Genomic DNA, 19448 nt, shown 5'->3' with positions numbered 1-19448 from the left:
TTATGCATGTTTATTTCAGTCACTCTTTGTTGCAACTGTCTGGAAGCTTCGACTGTGGTCTTAAAAAAACGGAAGCTTTCTTCGCTTCTACCTTCTTCACAAATGTTCACCGCAGGAGATGAAACTACAGTGGCAAAGGGACTTGTGTCAGGGGATCTTATGCATGTTAGGTGAATGTGGTAACCTCTACACTATGATAAGGGCCTAACGTTTTGTAGGCAGTCAAACACCCTCCAAAATCTTCATTAACGTGCTGTGTTTTATCTATGCATCATCAGTTTTTTTGATAAATAATAATAATACAAAAAAGCAACTAGTTAATATACATGTAAATCAACAGACACATGTCCTGCATGTAGACCCCCTTGCAGCTTTCCTGTTTGTCATCATACTAAGCTATGCACTTTGCCACTGTTGGCCTCACTATGCTGACAAGAATAGGCTCCCCTGATCCTGCCGTAGTTCTTCTGAACCTCAACTTTACACGTCCAAGAGGAGATGTGGTCAATCGTCCCTGACCCTCAAGAAATTGATTTCATGGAGTCCGGAGACTCTTCGAAGTTTAGGCTGTTTAACGGAAAAAAGGTTCATTGATTTATTAATAATGTATTAAAGCAAATCCACCTCTTTTATTAGAAAGGACACATTCACAAATGTAGCAGCTCGTAAACTAAGGAGCGATTTTCCAAAATAATAACCAAACCTTCATCTCAGTGTCTCTGAACAAGCACAATTTCTAGTTTACACTGCCTCTACAACTGGGCGAGTCCAGGCCCTCTTCCATATAAATCAATAACAGCACTCAGACAGCCTGTGCCTGAAAATGATTCGCAAAGTTCAACAAACCTAATGTGGGGGAGCTTATTGACACTGTAAGCACCGCAAGCTTGCAAACAGTCCGAACATGGTGTTGACTAGACCACAGAACTATTACAAACCAGGACGCTTCATATGTGCATGAGCTGGTAGGGCTGCTCAATTAATCGAATTTTAATCACGATTACGATCTGGGCTTTCAACGATCATTAAAAATGACTGAGCCGATTATTAGCCCCTCCCTAATTTATCCGCGACACCTTAAAGGCCGGTCCGTGAAAATATTGTCGGGCATAAACCGGTCCGTGGCGCAAAAAAGGTTGGAGACCGCTGATTAAGAGGACCCGAGGGAAGCTCGGAAAGCTAAGCAGAAGTTATTTGGAGAGTGACTGCCGTTGGTTGAAAAGAGAGTTTAAAAAAAAAAAAAACTTCAGTGGTGTTGCACACTATTTTATATTATTTTTTTAAAGTCATTGTTAACCCTTTAAAGCCGGTCAGAGCAGCACGCTCCGTTTTGCGTAACTATTTTTAAATCCCTGTAGAACCTGAACCGTGTAAGCTAGCGCAATAATTTGTTTTGCATATGAAACCGGAGGAGTTGTACTTACATCTGATGCCATCAGCTTGTCCTCGGTCATGGTTTCGTTCCACATATAGCTTTGCAAAAATTGCATAAAAAGCGCTTGCAGCAACAAAAACATAATATTCCAGAAACACGCTTTGCCGTTCCTATCAGCTGTTCGTAACACTTCCCACAGTGAAATGATGCACATGCTGTTTTCTTTGCAAATTTGCATCATAGGATTGTTTTTTGTTTTTCCTGCAGTATATAAAAATTGCTGTATCTCCAAAATAAAACTATGAAGACACTCAAAATAAATTTCCTGTTGTTGTAAACTATTTTTTGCAACTTTATTGTATTTAAAGTTTTGAGGGATAAACCTCTTAAATTTCTCCAAGTAGAAATATATGTAAACAAAACAAAAGCGATTTTCAATTTTTTTTGTAGTTTATTGCACTTTTTTGCAATTTATGTAATTACTATGGACTTAATGCATACATATTATTAAAATATGGGCTATAACAGTTGTATTGATGTATAGCAACTTGAAATGCTCCCACAAATGGCACTACAGCATGTAAAAAAAATAATATGAGCTCTGGTGGACTTGGTTCTATAGTAGGTCTTAAAGGGTTAAATAAATATCATCAAATAATCGTGATCTCAATTTCAGTGAAAATAATCGTGATTATCATTTTTGCCATAATCGAGCAGCCCTATGAGCTGGTATACTGCTACCTGTAAACACGACTTTTTCTTTCACCAAGATAGTCTGCCATTTTCCAACCTTTTACACACAAATTTCAATTCTCACACTCTTATCATCTTACTTAACAGCTTGGGCCTACTTTAAAACAACAAACTGACAAGCCAAATTTAGGTTAACACAAATACACACTTACAACATCAGTTTTCCTTATTATGCAGATGCTTCTCACATCTATTAAAACTGCCACTATGTAAACAGTTTTATTTTCGTAAAAAACTGGTTCACAAGTTTGTGCATGAGAATGTCCTCGAGTAACACGACTGAGACGCTAATTACAGACTGGAAATGTTTTATCCACATATTCTGAAATACTACACTCTCATTTTATAAGATTATCAGTGTGTCTTTGCCTACAAACCACATTAAATATACAGTGTGCTTCAGACCTGTAGACTCTTTACCAGAGAACTGAACATTGTTATTCACCTCACTCAGTTCTACTGCCTTCCTGCTCTCAAGCTTCTGCAACAGGATCTTTATCTTATTTACAGTTAATTCAAAACTCAGACACAAGGGGTTTAACTGCCAAACAAAGCCCGGCTACGTTTTAAATATATTACAAAATCTTACCAATAACATTTTTAATTAGATCATCAGCCACTCCACTCTGACTTACTTTTAGGTTGAATGAAGAAGAATGAATATGGCACTTATTGTTTGCTCTTTTTATTGCATACCAGGTCAATACTATTCTGCTCGTCTTTCTGGACACTTAAGCATATATAAACAAGCTTTGCATGAATAATTCAGTAGCAGTAGTATCATCCTGGCCTGACTTAGAGCATGGGGTTTAATTGCTGACCTGTCAACAATAAAAGTCTGCTGGATATAGAAACGCACTGAATACTTGTAATGTTTTGCAATAACTCCAGCATGTAAAACCACTCTTACATTGACCAAAAAGCTTCTGTTTAATATTCATCAGGGTCTGTGCTATGCTATAACTGGTCTTATATGAATACAGCATACAGGATGTAGCCCTAAATGTCAGGATTAAATTACATGAGTGATCATAAAGTTAAAAGCTGCCCTCCTCAGACAAGCGGGGGTTACCATGTGGAGGCATTTGTATACTTCTTATGTATGATTACAAATATAGATTCTCTACATTCACACAGATTTTCTATATATACATATATTTGCATGGCAAAATGATCTCTTTATTATAGGCTGTATGTGGGAGGAGAAGCCTCCGGTCAGAGGTCTGTGCTGAGCTTCTTGTAGCTGCTGTCTAATCTACCATCACCTCCCTTAAACAGCATGTGCACAGCTTCACTCCAATGCTGCGTCCTTGAAAGTGCGACTCTTGTAGAATGGAAAGAAGATGGAAAAGAGGCAGAATGGAGCAGAGGAGGGACGAGCAGAGGAATTATTCAAACGACGGTTAGATTTGTAGCACCAAAAAGCTCCTCATTAGCATAACTTCAAAACCTCGCTGCTCCAGTCTTAATAATACATGCGTTTTGAGCCTCTTCGTGAATCACCTCACACTCTGTAATACTGCTGGTTTTCTATTTGTTATGAGGCAACGGGATGTGGATTGTGTGGAGGAGAAAGGCAGGGGGAAAAAACAAAAAAAAACAAACACACTCTTCCTCTACCCTCGCCTCGTGCATTCAGACAGTGGGACATCTTAATCTTTGGTTTATTAAACATGGCCTTGCGTCTTATCAGAGAGACAGACCAGTCATACCAATTAACATTCCAGCACAGGGTTTCTGCAGCAGGAGAACAGGAGGCCAATCTCTCGTCCTTCCTCTCACACACAAATATAAACACACACTTACACAAACAGTATAGAACGAATGCTTGAACACATACAAAGATAAATTTAAATAAATTTAAAACATACATAGAAATCACAGGGTTCAGCTCACAGAAGAGGGTGATACTTCAGTGTCAAGGCTACCATAACAAGGAACTATATAGCAGCGGGCTGTATCTGGAGATGATATGGGCAGAGTGAGGACAAAGATGTTTATTCTGGCCTGGAGTCACCGGGTCATCCCGTCCACAAAGTAACAGCAGAAAAGGGAAACACGTGGTGCTTAGGACTGCTAGTGATACAGAGACAAATAGTCTGAAGCTTTCAAGCAAATATATTAAATCTTAGTGCATCACAATTCACATCCAACATTAGCAAGACACATGAGTAACAAGTGATAGCTATGCTAACATCATGTCAATTAAGTTAATCATCTGTATATACAGTCAAGTGAAAAACACATGTAAAAGATCCAGTGACTTGTAGAAGCATGTTTAGTAGAAATAACTTGAACCGATCATTTTCTGCTTGATTTCTCTGTCATGCTGTTGGTGAAATTTTAGCCTCTATTTTTTACAACATTGCTTCATTTCATTGAGGTTTGTGGGCTTTCGTTTATGCACAACTCTCTTAAGGTCACGCCAGGTTGAGGTCTGGACTTTGACTCTGCCGATCCAACACCTCAGCCAATCCGTCTTTCTGCTGTAGATTTACTCCTGTGCTTGCAAGACCTAGCTGGTGGGCCAAACTTTAGCTGTTGGACAGATGGCCTCACATTTGACTTTAAGAATACAGAAGAGTTCATGGTTGATTAAATGTCTGTAAGATACCGAGGTTCTGCGGCTGCAAAACAAGCCCAAGTCATCATCCCTCCACCACTGTGATGTATGAGATTTTTGTGCTGATTTGCTGTGTTTGGTTTTCTCCAAATCTGAAACTGTACATCATGGCCAAACAACTCCAATCTGGTCCCCTCCAAAGGACACTGAAGTCTTGTGGTTTGTTCAACTTTGCAAACTTAAGCTTTGTTGCCGTGTCTTTTTAGAGACAACAGGTGTTCTCCTGGCAGGTCTTCCAAAAAAGCTATACTTGGTCAATCTTTTGTGCTTTCATGAATTTTAACACTGAAAATCTTATTGGAGGCCTGTAAAGACTGACATGTAGTTCTTTGTTTGGTTGGTTTTCTTTGCAGTTTCTTTGAGTATTGCACAGTTTGACTTTAAGATGAATTTGCTGGGACTTCCACTCGGAAGATTGTGGCATTGTGAATGCTCCAGACCACAAATTCCCAAACGTCTGCTTTTATAGAGGTGCACACACTTGCTGCTGATCAATTACTCATGTACATTTGATTATCGCCACCGTAGAGTACTACTCTCTTAATTTCTTTAATTGTCAGTAATTGTCCATATAATGGTCCATGATTCTACTTATTTACTGCTACGTTTCCTCAGACGACTATATCAGAATGACTTTGACAGTACGTCCACGTTGAAAGACATCCTTGCACAGATAAACAAAGCAGTGTTCATGGAGGACTGTGCCAGTGTGTAGGTCAGCCAGCAAGTTGTTCTCATTATAGCAACTCTTTATTAGGTTAAACTGAACCAGAATTATCTTAAAATCCCAAACCATGAGTTACATAGTGCATGATTGCAGTTATTGTATACTAACACACACTTATTTTCATTCATTTTCATCAGATTGGTTCAAGCATCTGATAAAAGTTTGCACATTCGATAATTTATATTTGCACCAAAACGACACCCTTAATAAATTAAATCATCATTTAAAAACTGCATTTTGCATTTATTGGGACTATTTTTGTCTAATTTGTTTGCTGATCTGAAAGATTTATGTGTGAGAAATGTGCAAAAAACGAAGAAATCAGTAAGGGGGTAAATATTTTTCTCATGGTGCCGTATCTCATGTAACTGACATTCTGAAGTGAGAATACGGTAACTTGACTTTTCCTCAGTGCAGCAGAATAACAACACAGCGAGCCTATTAATTCAGAGTCTCTCCTTTGGCACTTAAGAAGGAAAGGCTTTGGCCAATGTCCTCATATATCATTTTTTGTCATTTTTGTTGTAACAGGCAAAATGAAATTGCAGCATTAAAACAGAATTAAGGTCTCCGCAGGGCTGCAGCTATAATAGAGAATTCAATTGAAGGCAGTGCAGGCAAAAGAGGTCAAAGACTGAATAATGAATCTAATGAATGGCAAATTAAAACGAGGGTTTTTAAACACAATCCTTTGAAATTTAAGATGCTATTGGTGTTGATAATGGACTTATAAACTACCTTTTCTCTGCTGTCAAGAAGGAAATTTCTATGCAAAGCATAACAACGGACAATGTCACCAGATTCTTACCAAAGAGTACAGAATGTATTTAGCAGAGTGACTAGTAACACAACAGGACCTGAAAGCTTTGTATGCTGCCAGTTGGGCCCATTACTGAAACTCTAAACTACACTATATGTGATAATAAAGCACTAAGCTCCACACAAAGCTACTACCAAATCTTTCCCTGACTCTGTCAGTGTGTGAGGCCGTGAGTGTGCATGAAGGACAACCAGTCGTACACACCACACAGGAGATCCCCGGATTAGTCATGCTCGCCAGCTCTCTGCTGCTGCTACCCTCTAATGCATCAACGCCCCGCATCCAAATACAGTCTCAAAACATCACAGCAAGGGCAGCATCACAGTGCTTCTACAACAGCTCTGTCACAGCTTGCGCTCATAGCTAATTATTGTTGCAATAACAGCTATCAACATGTATAAAGCATGGAGTGCCTGACAGTGTGTGGAAAATGCTTCACGGGGACATGAACATGTATTTTCTTACTAATAGGCATTGCAGTTGAGTTAAGCATTGGAACATCACAATGATGCTGGTTGTTTACTCCACCTTTTTTAAAAGCAAAACTCTGTGAAGCCTTACACCTTTTAACAGTGCTAACTACTGCAAACTGGTTAGCACCGATGCCCCACAGAAAGAGGATTCTGGCTTCAAATCTCCTGGTCGGCTGTCCTTTCTGGGTGGAGTTTACAAGTTCTCTCTCTGCCTTAGGTTTCCTGCAGGAAATCTCACCTCAACCTGATGCTCGGCACAAATCTTGCATCTAATTTGTAATGTTAAATAATTTGGAACAAATTACTGTACAAATTATGGCCAAATACTTATATTGCCGGAAGGTGTGTAACGAAACTGTTGACTTATTTGTGCTCCACCATTGAGCAGCTCTGCCATTAATACAGTGTTAAGTGAAGCGTGTACTGTTGCCTGCACACAGTGACAGCAGCATGGTTAGTTAGATGAGGAATTGAATTTTAACCAGCTGGAGTCACACAAGAGGAATGCATCAAGACAGCCATAAAACTGCAATAACATGTAGTCAGTCTGCTATTGCTTTGCAATTGACTGCGGTCAAATTGGCAACTGCATGCAATTTGCCACTGCAGAATACAAGCAGCTGGCAACCACTTGAGTCGAGGCTCCTATTGCAAAGAGACGTGCCATAGGTGAGTTGCACTCATCAGTGCAGACTCAAATTGAACGCAGTACAGTAGAAATCTGCGTTTACACATTAGATGACAGTTTTTTGCAAAGGTCCGCCAATCACGCCACAGCCACTCCTCCAATCAGGAGGTTGGTGGATGCTGGTTCCCTGGTTTCTCCATGTGTCAAAGTATCCTTGGGCAAGATATTAAACCCCAATGCATCCATTGAAGTTCGAGTGTGTGTGAATGTTAATTGAAAGTGCTCAAGTATAGTTAAAAGCTGTGTGATTGGATGAATGAGACTTGTAGCAGAAAGCACTTTGAGTGCTCTAAATTGAGTAGAAGGGTGCTTTATAAGTACCAGTCCATTTACTATTCACCAATCTGTCTGAGAGTGACTGCAGGTCAGTCCGAGTTGGACCAGGAGACAGGTTGCCTCCCATTAGATGACCTGTGCAATCACCTTAAGATCAACTACTCGCAGTCAGTCTCTGATAGAAAAAAATAGTGCTATCACTGAGCAGTTACCAGTTTTTGCTAATCGCAAAGAGCTTGTGTTATTTTGACTATAGTGTGATGGAGCCATAATTCTCCATTTCAGATTTCGACATGGACTCCAGGAATCCTTCTCCTATGTTGTAGTCCTTTGAAGTATGCTTGAAGGGTACATTGGTAGTTTGTGCACTGTGAGATAAAGTTTCTGAAGAAGAATAAGACAGCTTCACTTACCATCTGAAGTGGAAATTTACTTTGCTGTGACACAAGCAAACACAAGCAGTCTCACAGAAAATGCCCAGTGGGCTTAAGGTGTTGAAAGGACATGCATGAATGCTAATATTAATATACATCACCAGCTTCTCTGTTTAATGCTAGGGAGCTGATCACTAGTGAATTTAAAACTGTTAAACAAACCTTTAAGAGATGTTATCTCTGTTACCAAAAGTTCAAGGATAAAACTACAGTAACATACCACAAAAGTACCATAGAATTAAAAGTAAAGGCTCATATTGTAAATGCACTGTCATTAGGGAGACATGTTCACTTCATGTACGTTCCCTGAAAACAAGTGGAGTGTGTTAGCATGCTAACAAATTACAATAAGGTGGTAAACATTTTGTTCTAGCATGCAGACATTATGGCATTTAATTCAGATAGGTAAAACCATGACTAGAGAAGAGATTTTAACACAGACGGGCTTTATTGTGACCTTTTTGCCAGCAGACTAAAGTTTTCCATAACAATATCACAGAGGAAACTAAAGACAGCAGCCCTCCTGGGGTGGCACTATAATTTGTGACCATTTAATAAAACACCCACAATTGTCACCCAAGAAGCAGCCCACTGGAGATAAGTGCATGTTCTCTCTGGACTGCTCTGGAAGATGTAATTATTAGCGAAAGTGCTATACAAACCGACTAAAATGGAGCAGTTGGTCCCAAGGTATTTCCACAGTGTTATTAATGTGCTGCAGTGACAGAATGGGAATATAATAAATAGCATCAGGTTGAATATGCAGTAGATACACAGAAATTTTGGCTCCAGCTAAACCCCACCACATTCATATTTTGGGATTCTGCAAATATGAGCTCTACACACCATCCATATCTTCAGCACCACACTAATTTTGTTCAAGTCAAACATACAATCGAAGAAGCCTGAAAAACCTCTTGTTTTTTTCACCGTCAAGTTCTCTGCTGCAGCTGAAATGTTGGAAATGGCATGTTATGAGTATGGTCAGCCTCATTACTGTGGTAAAAGCAGACGCGAAGGCTTTATCATTACAACCTGTAATTTCCTAAAAAGATTGCACATTCAGCTGTGGACTCGAGTTGACTGCATGGCTGAAAACCCATTTCGCGCTCTGTCTCAACCAATTCATGGTGCCAGATCCAGTCATAAAAAGCTCTTCTCACTTGCCGTACATTAACTTATTAAAGTCATCTTTCGTCAGACCATTAATGTGCCTCCAGTGCATAAAATGATTAACAGTGGCTTCAGTCTAGTTCTGGCATTGAATGAATCAAAGTGTGCAATAAACATTATTTGAACACTTCCTGAAGCGGAGGGGAGAGGATGTCAAGAAATCATTTCAGTAACAACATGGCCTAAGTGTCACTTGGGCTAGCAGTTCTCTTGAGCAATTGTTCTGATTAATCATGTAAAAAAGAAATCTAATGTGAAAGAAGCACAAATAAACGTGAGAGTGGGTTTCATAAAAAGCACGATTACCTCTAATAAATACTCCTCTATCTCAATTCGTTGGAAAACTGACCATACTGGGAATACTGGCCTATGGGCCAGCAGTTGCTCTTCCTTCAGATAAAAACAAAACACCAGATTCTCAAAGGTGTCAGTGTGAAAGAGACAAAAAGATGTCAAAAAAAGAATCTTCAAAACTTTGTTGAAACAGTTGCTGAATTGCAGGACAGAGCTGAGCCAACTTATAATGTCTGCCATAAGCATGGATTTTAAGCTCAATACTTAGCTCCGCCAGATACCACTAAAAGAGAAGGAACCCTTTGACTCTGCACTGATTGGACAGGTATTTGTGAGGCTTATTCTCTCTCCCAGCCACCTATTTTTAGTTACTATGCTGTACTAGTATACATAAAGCTAACCAAGCAGTATATAAGCAATTTAAATCATCTCCGGGGGCAACATAAACAATATACACATTAAGCCATAGTCACACAGGCCTAAAGACTCATCAGACACCATCTGGTATTCACAGGTTTAGTGGGAAAATTTGGAATTCCCAACTCATCGACCAGCAGTTGCTGACTGAAATTGGTCTCAAAAAGAAAAGCCACTCAGGGTTTAGTATCTTGGCCAAGGATACTTTGGAGACTGGAGATTGAACTACCAACCATCTGATTAGTAGATGACCTGCTCTTCCTAACGAGTGACAGCCACCCTCAAGACGAATGACTTTGTTTCTCAGCTGTTCTTAAATTTCTTTAGTTTGTGGCACGATGTGATGCTTTTTGGGATCGTTAAGCCTACGCCACCTCGTCAGACAAGTTCAATTTAAGTGATTCATTGATTCAACGGGTCTGACAGTAATCAGGCCCGGGTGTGGCTTGTCTCACTGAACTCGGATTTCCCCAAAAAATGTGATTATCAATTCTGTAGATTTGTGATTTAACAGGGGTTTCAACTGTTGCACTTTGTAGTAGAAACATTGACATGGTCATACATATTCAGGGATACAGTGATTTTGTTTTCAAAATTTTCAATTAATCCTGGAGTCCCACATATAGAAATAACTAAATTCCCAAAGCTCAAGATCCAATGAAGTTGCCTGTTTATTTGGCCCATAGTCAGACCTCTTCAAATATTTAGTTAGCAAGTATATGTTTCAAAGAAAATGAGAAACACCTGAGAAGGTGATAAATGACTAAAACACTCTAAACACTCTGAGAACGCAAAAGGTAACGGTGTTCGTATGGTATGCGCCGGATTGTGGATGAAATCCAGAAGAATGACGTTCCTGGTGGTAACACACATTCCAGCTGTGTATTCCAGCCTTAACCCTAACCTTAATCCTAACCCTAACCACAACCTTAATCACGCTAGATAGTGTTTTCCAAAGCGATTCATGATGAGAACGTAAAATAAATGTACATGTGTAGATTGAGTCCAAACGGTTCTCATGTTTCCTCCTTTTTCCGAACGCGTAACATAGAAACGTGTTGGGTTACCAACGATTGGTCACATAGCTTAATATGTTACGCTTTGGGAGTGTGTAAAACTTTGATGAAGAGGCAGTGCTACATGAAACAGTAGCATCTACCTGCTTGTGATACAACAACATTTATATAGTTGCAGAGACTCTACAAACCGCAAATGAAAATGCTCTTCAGCACTCTTCACCACAAATTCAAAAAATTCCACATTATGCGATTACCATTACAGTATTAACATTACCGCATTATCATTACATTATTATAGTCCCACTTTTCTGCCATACACCAAAGTTTAAATCACAGAGCTCAGGTCTGGACAAGTCAATTAGTCCACACAAGCCATACACGAACAGTGACAGGGTACCGTAATTGGCCCCGTGCCAGCAGATTAATATGTGGTCCTTTACTACTAAAATGGTCTTTCTTAGTGAAGCTCCAGAGAATTAATTAAACCGATGCCATTTTGAGGAGCCAAGGACTTCAGGATAAAATGACCTTGATATGAAAATGGGTCTTACAGACAGATAACTACACTGACCTTATGTCAGTCCACTTAACCTTCTCAGCCCTGCATTTATTCTGCACGTTTTACATGGTGAACCTGTTGTACGCTGACATCCTCTGCAGGTATGGCAAGGGCTGAGGTGGACATTATTTATAACTGAAGACCAAATGCTTTAGTTTTACTGAGAAAGGTCACACTGAACTTGTTATTTACAAAGAAAAATCTCACTGCATCAGTTTTTGTCCCGCGGTCCATAAACACAAATGAGAAGTTTCGTGTCGGCTGCCAGTAACAAACAAGAATAAGAGATTAAACGGCACAAGGTGCACTTGATTATTTTAGTTGCTATGCAACTATAAAAAAGAAGTGCATGAACTGCAGGGTGCTTAATGAGCAACTGAGTGTGTGTCCCTGATTTCACCTCTTTTGAAACCAATCTGCGATAAACAGTGGGTCCACAGATGGTCACTTATTACCACCTGCATGAATAATAAAGGAAAAGGTTTTTAGCACTTAAAGAGAGGGACAAAAATGAAACATTAAATCAAAAAAATAAACACGTCGCCCGTCTGCAGGAATTCTAAAAAGATATGATACTGAGGTATCATTGAGTGGTTCTCTCCCAGCAGTCTGTTCCTGCCTCTCAGGGGAATAGTAGAAAAGGTACCAATTGAGGCAGAACCATAGCCCCAGGGGGCAGTGGAGGTGGCTTAAAATCCCCTGCCAGTGCTTTCAATACCGGATGCCGGAGCCTGGTTGACTTTACGATTTTGCGTAATTTTGTTTTTGGCTAGTCTTTATATCTTCTTCTTGTCAGGTCTTAAAGCTGGTCTCTCATCTGAAGCCAGGATAAAACTCCTAGTTGAGGTGGGCAAACACAGCTCCGGTGATGTACTGCTCCCCCAAGAACAGCCAGTGCAATAGCTCAATCCCATTAAAAAAGAAGTACAAGATCAAGACAGAAACAAAACATGACCTGGACTTGGGATATACTTTGTATTCATTCACACTACACAAATGCCCCGTTTCAGCTGCCAGAAGCAAGATTAACCACAGTATCAAAATGGAACAACAGACGGTTGCTACTCAGTGTTCGAGTAAATCAGCGACTAAACAGAGTCCTCTTTTCAGAGTTAGCAAAGAAAGTCTGACCAATGTTTTTCTCTTCACTTCTTTTTTTGGGGGGGAAGGGGATCTTAACTTCCACAAATAGGTTCAACTTCAGTTTACAGCTCCTAGGAAACCAACACCAAGGCCTTAATTATTTGTCAACTGCCAACAAGGCATTACTGTATCTATCTGAAACAAGAACATCAGTACGTTAGAATACTCAAAAAAGGCTGTCAAATGGAGTACTTGTAGCATTTTCCTAGGATGAATTCAAGAAAGCCAACTAAAACAAAGCATGTCCTGAACAAAAAATCATTATACACACTTTATTGTTCTCTGTTGCTTCCATATATGACTTACTGTCTGGAGATATGGGGTAATGCGTATAAAACGAACACTCTTCATATTTTCAAGTTACAAAAAAGAGCTATAAGAATTATAAACCAATCAAACTATATAGAACCAACTAACATTTTGTTTATTAATCTGAATACCCTGAAATTTTATGATTTAGTTGAATATAAAATGGCACAGATAATGTATAAAGCACAAAATAACTTGCTTTGCCCCAGTACTCAGAAGCTGTTCAAAGTCAGAGAGAGTCAATATGACTTAAGGGGAACAGATTTCTTTAAGAAAAACAAGATGAGGACAAATATAAAGCAGAGATGTGTTTCTGTTAGAGGAGTTAACCTGTGGAATAGTTATGACAGTGATTTAAAAAGGTGTAGTTCATTTTCCTTGCTTAAAAACATGTTTAAAAATAGAGTATTAGAAAAATATATATATCAAGAATGAAAAGAACAAAAAGGAGAAAAAAAACAACAACCTCTTGATTCTTTACTTTGATGTAGTTACTTATCTAAGGTGGAAAGTTTTTTTTTTCTTTGTTTTGTTTGTTTGTTTGTTTGTTTGTTTGTTTGTTTGGTTTTTGCTTTGTTTTATTATTTTCTTCAAGCCCTGTGTACAGGAGCTGCATACAAAAAGATATTTTGTGAAAAGGGTTGGCGTAATAAGCAAATGCTTCAGCCAATACCTTTTGATTAGCCTTGTCTCATGCTTTCTTTCTTTATGGTAGATTTTTGTTCTGTTTTCACTGTTTTTTGTTTTTTTTTTCTCACTGTTTTCACTGAGATTTGAATTTGAATGCTAATCAATAAAATAAAATCAAAAATCAAAAGATATATGTAAGAGGAGAAATTTTGTCTGTTCCTGTATAAAAGTGCAGCCCTACAGACCTGGCAGACAAAAGAAGTGTCAACAACTTGGATGACCCAAACGTTAAATTAGCTACATAAACTGCTTCTTTGATTCTGCAGATGCACTTTAACACTGTCTCATAACGTGTGCTGCACCTGTTGAAACCTCTGACAACAACATATATTACAACTGGATTGCCAATAGCATGAACTCACCTTTGGCTGTGGCGATAGACCCATACAAATATCAGAGCAGGCTGACATTTATCAGAGCAGAGTCACAACTCTTGGGCTGCTGTACCTGAAAAACAGATTAAAAACATTTCAGAATTGTTTGAGGACTAGACAAAGAGGATGAATTTACAAGAATAAATCCAAAAATATGGTTTCACCTAAATGGGGACAGATAGCATCTATATATAAACCCATAAAGAGCATGGGTATGTTTCCAAGCAAAGACTTCTTCTTAATATCTTAGTTATTGTGGTTGGTAAGCCACAGTTACTGCAGAGAATATTTCATGACTTAAATTACTGCAAGAACTAGAACAAGGAACTTCTGTACAGTCAAGAAAAGGGATATCTATCATTCTATCATCTATCATATAGAGATTGTACAGTCATGTGTAAAACAAAGTCCTCACATGACTCTATGCAGTCAAAGGCAGATGGTAAACTCTACAAAGGCAGACGTTTTGAACGTTTGTAGTCTGGATCATTTAGGCGAGTGTTAACACCAAGCCAAAAGACAGATGATCATCAGCAATGATCTGAGAGAAGCAATTATTGCTGTCCATCAATCTAGAAAGTGATATGACGCCACCTCCAAACATTTTGAAGTCCATCACTCTATAGCAAGAAATTTATTCACAGGTGCAAAACATTCTAATCTCCCAGGAGTGAAATTCCCAGCTAATTCAGCCCCAGAAAAACAAAAAACCGAATCTCAGACTCTACAAGCATTAGGTAAAAGTTGTGTATAATGGTACAATTAGAAAAAGACAGAACAAATATGGCTGGTTTGGAAGAGTTGCCAAGAGAGAACATATTCTCTTTAAAGCAAACATGGCAGCACAGCTTAATTTTGTAATGCTGCACCTAAACAAATCATCCAACTTCTGGAACACAGTCCGTTGGACAGACAAGACCAAAGCAGAGATTTGCTTGCCCAAAACTGGGTCTTACAACAGGACAATGATGCATAAATGAATAACCACAAACCTCAATGAAGTGAGTCGGTGCTGTAAAGAAGAGTGAGCTAAAGTTCATTCACAATGATTTAATCAAGGCTGATAAAGTCATACTACTTCAAGTTATTGTTTCTAAAGGTAGAACCGGAAAACTGAATCATGGATTGCACTTAGTTTTTCCTGTGAGCTTTCTTTTTCCCATGGCAGTATTGGTCACCTCAGATTGGACCTTCACAGATATCTCTATCTGCATTTCCATAGTTGCATCAGAAGAACATTGGCTGATATAATGATATGAGAACGACATGTCATGGCATTTGGTTGGGCTCCACTCAGAGATCAATGTGCAACTGTAGCTCTCTGTGCATTTTTATCAACCGAGTCATAATAAGGTTTTTGCCTTATGCATCAAAAGGGTGAAATACTGCTCACTTGCATTTTTCATTTACATGCAGTCCTGAATGTAGCCTGACACATAATCATTTTTTGTATGTACCTCCCAATGCTGCAATATTTCATTTCAAAGTGACACCCCACCCAAATCTCACATCTGTTGGCTCATATCCATAAGCTGCTGATTAAAGTCCTTCTAGTCAGTTTCCCTGGTCAGATATGCAACAGTAATAATATCAACATGTCTCCTAGTGGTGCAAAGAAAAGAGACAGAATGTCAGTGTTGATCTGCAGGTATCAGATTTAAAATATTCAATCAATAATGCCTGCCACTCTCCCACTAGTCTCAACAGGAAGGCTGCTGAAGCACCTTTGTGTTAGAAGCACACAGTGGGTATAAGAGGGAGACAGACAGCGGCATGGAGTGGTGAGGCTCATGTCTGTTTGGTCAGAGGGGTCAGACCGTGACAAGATGCTGACACAGAGGAGGATGCAGCTGGGAACCTGGCATACCTCTCCATCCTTCCCCTTCTAGTCTCCTCTCACTCTAAGCTCTTTAATTTGCTCAGCCTTCCACTTCTGTGCAGATTACTGGAATGTTACAGTAAATTAGCCAGCGTGCTTCTGCTCTTCTCATTTAGATCCTGTCTTTGAACTTCTACAAAGTCATAATAAACAATCCTACATTTTTTTTGGTGCACTGCAGAAAAACAGAGGCACATCCAACATTAAACATTTTCAGCAAATAGCACAAACCTGTCTTGTTGAGACTGTGACGACATTTACAATTCCTGGGAGGGCTGCAAAGGAGAACTGACAGGAGCGCTTGCAAGCGGCGGCCTCATTCACTGGTACTGCTCGTTCTGCAGGATCTTTTATGTGACACCATTACAGCTGGAGATTTTTTTTTCTTTATTTTGTTTTGGGTTTTTTTTTAAAACAAAGGGGATGATTCACTACTTTATGAAAAGAACAAAAAAAATGTTCAACAGAGCAGGAAAATAAAGACTTAAACTTCCTTTTCAAAAGCCCCGAGGGGCAGATTAGCTAGAAACAACGGCATCACGGAAAATGGATCCAACAATCAGCAGCAGCACTGGGCTGAGTCATAATTTATTACTCGTGCACGCTGCACGGTAGCGTCTGTTAGTGTGAGTCTCAACACTGGGCATCACACTCAAAATAGATTCAAGAAACTGGAGCTGGGAGACTGATCACATTACAGCATTGTTGGGCTTCTACGACTGCAAATGACATCTTTGACTGGGTGGTGTTGTTTCTTTTTATTGTTGGTGGAATAGTGTCTGGTGCTCGTGTATCATTGGCCTGGAATCATTGCCTTTGCAAAGCAACAGCTTGCTATTAAAATAAAAAAAAAGGCTGTCATCTTTAACCACATGAATAAAGCAAGGTCCCTGTAGTACTCAGGTTTTAATGAGCAAAAAAATACATATGCACGGGGCCTTTGACTTGTGATAACAACAGGGAACGTAGTTCTATTTCAGTGACTTAAAGTGGTCAACAAAACTCAACCCTGCCTGCTGTTTTTTTTCCTATGTCACTCTCTCTCCTCTCTCTTTCTCACACACAGCACACACACTGTAGTCACACAAGTGCAGCTTCTATAAATAGCAGGGAAGAGTAGGCGAGCGGGGGCTGGGAGTGGCTTTTACTGGGAATATGATCGATTAAAAAGCAATTTGCTCCTCCGCTTGGCCCCTTCACTCCTAAATGACAACCCCCAACCCCTCCCCCCTCCATATGATGCTGTCTTTCCATCCCCACCCCACGCGCACAACCGCTACTCCCAAGCCTAAGCCTCGGTCACAGTCTGATGGGCACCATGAAAGCGACCAGCCAGAAACATCTGAACAGCCCCTGCTGGTCTCAGAGAAAGTTGAAACTTTGTTCTAACATACAGAATATTTGAGCAAACTTAAACACAGGCAGGAGGACACACTAAAGGACACTTCACTCCATAATCCATTTCACAAAATCCCTCTTTTGGTTCTGAGGTGCTATTTTTGCATATCGATTACTCCAGTCTGCACTGATCAGGAATAACATTATGACCACATGCATAATATTATGATGGTTCCCCTTTTGCCTCCTAAACCCCACTAGACCACTGAAGGTGTGTTTTGGTATCTGGCACCACCATCTGGCAACAAATACTTTAAGTTTGAAAGCTCAGGGGTTGGACCTCCATGAATAGGACTTGTTTGTCCAGCACATGCCACAGATGGTTGATTGGATTGAGATCTGAGGAATTTGGAGGCCAAACAGGTCAAACTTTTTGTTGTGCTCTGCAAAATGGCTGTGCATGGTCTACAACAACACTAAGATACGTGGGACGAGTCAAAGTGATCCACATGGAAGGCAGGATCCGAAGTTTCTCAGCTGCCCAAAGCATCACACTCCCTTCTTTCTACAGTGCGGTCTGGTTCCAGGTATTCCCCAGGTAAGCAAGGCACCCAGCTATCCGTGTCATTTAAAAGGAAATGTGATTCATCAGAACAGGCCACCTTCTCCCTTTGCTCTGTGGTCCAATTCTGAGGCTCACGTGCCCGCTGTTTACGCTTTTGGCAGTGGACAGGGTTCAGCATGAGCACTCTGACTGGTCCGAGGTTATGCAGCCCCACACACAACAACCTGCGATGTCCTTTGTATTCTGACACCTTTTTATCAGAACCAGTTCATCTCTTGGATTGGGTCGTACAGGCCACTCCCCTCATGCGTCATGACCCTGTCGCTGGTTCACCACTGGTCCTTCCATGCTTGTGACAGCACCCACCTCTCAGCAGAGCTGCAGTGTTAGCTTGCTGCACATGTCTTCTGGTTGACAGACATAGCAAAGAGAAAACAGCTCCTACATATAAATCTTCACATTGAGATTTGTAGATTTTTTTTTTTTTTTAATTAACCTGTTCATAATTTTTGCAAAGCACAAATCCTGCAGAATGCTTTTGGATGCTCTTTATTTTCTGGCACCAGAAGGCAATCGAGAAACACGAACGGTTCACACCAAACTAAGTTAATTACTCTGTTTCAGGGTACTCCTTCAGGTGCATTGCACTAACACCTGCTATGCTACAGTACAACACGCAGTTTATTCGACTGAATGGTGTAAAAGAAGATCTCCTTATGTCAGACTATGTCTATCCTCAGAATTAGAAACAAATATAACTTTAATAGATTCTTCTTGGGAGTGGACCCGCTCTCTCGAGAACACATTTCACTCTTAAAATTACTTCTGAAAAGGTTTCCAAACAGTTGTTAAATCATTTTAAAAAAATGTTTTTTAGATTTCTAAAATTTAAAATGTGCTGCTTGTCAGTTTTGTGTGACTGTAAACCAAACAAACTTTGACCCTCTGAAATATTATGATGTAATTTTACATTTCTAGGCTTTTTTACAATCTTCTTACATTTTACAGTTTAAATTATCTATCAGCTGGTTGTCGCAGATTAATCATTAAAAATTATGGTCTAAAGAGGCTGAACAGTATAGAGTCTGTAATACAATCCCTGGATTCCACAAATACTATGTGTATGAGATCACCTGTTGGAAATAGCGGCAGGAGTGAAGATAAAATGGAAGAAGGGCATAGAGGAGAACAGGCAGCAGAGTCTGGCTGGTTGTGAGGAGACTGTGTGGCCGGCTTTGGAGAACTGATCCATTGGTTATCTTGCTGTCAATATTAACAGAATACTTCAAAGAGAAACAATTATTTCAATAAATCTTAACAAAAAATTTTAAACTATGTGTTCTGTACACACTCACCAACCACTTCATCAGGTACATCTGTTCAAAAGCTCTAACTCAAATATGCTATCAGCCAATTAAATGATAGAAATTGATTGCATTTAGGCCTGCAGATGGCCAATAAAACCTACTGAAGTGCAAAGTAAGCATTAAAATGAGGAAGAAAGGTGATTTAAGTAACT

General features: G+C 39.6%; 1 protein-coding gene across 2 annotated transcripts in view; it reads right to left on the bottom strand.

The window, feature by feature from the left end:
* Positions 1-19448, bottom strand: part of arvcfb (ARVCF delta catenin family member b) — a 267199-nt gene that overhangs the window by 190738 nt on the left and 57013 nt on the right. For both annotated transcript variants that reach the window (XM_080894650.1, XM_080894651.1), the window contains exon 2: positions 14136-14220. The gene's annotated coding sequence lies outside the window, so the exon portion shown is untranslated. The remainder of the gene's footprint in view (positions 1-14135; positions 14221-19448) is intronic.

The sequence above is a fragment of the Rhamphochromis sp. 'chilingali' genome (genome assembly GCF_963969265.1).
Source record: "Rhamphochromis sp. 'chilingali' genome assembly, chromosome: 10".
Taxonomy (NCBI): Eukaryota; Metazoa; Chordata; class Actinopteri; order Cichliformes; family Cichlidae; genus Rhamphochromis; species Rhamphochromis sp. 'chilingali'.
The sequence above is the reverse complement of the archived record's forward strand: the minus strand, read 5'-3'. Positions and strand labels throughout refer to the sequence as shown.